This window comes from Zingiber officinale, chromosome 9A (assembly GCF_018446385.1).
Source record: "Zingiber officinale cultivar Zhangliang chromosome 9A, Zo_v1.1, whole genome shotgun sequence".
Taxonomy (NCBI): Eukaryota; Viridiplantae; Streptophyta; class Magnoliopsida; order Zingiberales; family Zingiberaceae; genus Zingiber; species Zingiber officinale.
In genome coordinates, this window is record NC_056002.1 from 8561764 (window position 1) to 8563097 (window position 1334).

Consider the following 1334-nt stretch of genomic DNA (forward strand, 5'->3'; position numbering starts at 1 on the left):
TTTTTCATAATATATTTCAAAATTGTTAGTTTTAATCACTTTTTCACTAGTTAAAAGTCATTGTCTCGGTAAGAAAAACTATTATCTCTTTATTAAACATAATTAACTATACAAAAGAAGAAGATTTATAAAATTAACTATACACATTAATAAGAAGAAGAAATTTATCCCAATAAGCTCCTTAAACAATCTTAAGATTTATAAAATTAACTATACACATCACTAACCAAGTAACTGGTTTTGATTACTATCATAAATTGCAATAAACATAACAATTATAACATAGAAAATAGAGTGCAAACTTGTTAGATGATCCATTTCTATAAAGCATGTTTCTCCTCTATAGCCTATTCAAATGTCTCTCCAAACACAAGTTATGGGACATCATCATGATCATTTTCTTCACCTTTAGCAACAAGAGCAACATGAGGTGTTTGTTTATGGAATTGTTCGGTGAGCCTCCATAGGTTTTCTAAATTATCAGGACTTGTTTCCTCGAGATGGTACGATGGTTAAGACATGAAGTGTTACCACATTAAGTCATGGGGTCGAAATTCGGTGCATTCGAGCATACCTTCCCTCATGTCTTGACTACTGCACTAATGGCTAGTAGCCACCCATGATTTATCTCTTTTATGTTGACTTAGGGACGGGTTGATGGAGATGCTGGGACGAATAAATCACTTTTTGCTATATCTAAATTATCAGGACCTATGTGACCAAGTGAAAATAAGAAAACGCTGATTGTTTTCATGAAGTATCTCGAAAGATTACAAAAGCAACCTAAAGAAGATTATAACTAGTGTACAAAAACAACCTAAAGAAGATTATAACTAGTGACATATATGATTTTGAAGGATCAGTGATACATTTGATAAAAGTTAGCCATCAAATCATATTAGAATGAGAAGATTTGCCCATAAAAAATTTTTCTCTAAATGAAGAGCGCAATTAAAAGATGTTGGGTTTCTAGGTTGGTCATCGTATACACTTCTCAATTTACCCTAGTAGCCGGTGGAAAACTTTCGTAGGACCGGACTGATTATCCTAGAGATAGTTAATGAGATTAATTAGGATTATCATTATTTTAATTATTTTAATGAGAAGACTTGCCAATATTTTAATGTAGGATAATATTCTTTTATATGTGGAAAAAAAACAGAGAGGCTTATTAACATTTCGCCGGGTTAGCCAGAACAAATTAAACTAAAAATAGAATGTACAAGGGGCTGATATAAAGCAAGACTAACAAGGATTTACAATCAATTGTAGGCAACACAATTGGCGCAAAAGAAAGAATAATAAACTTAGTGCCCTCATAGAACTAAGAAACA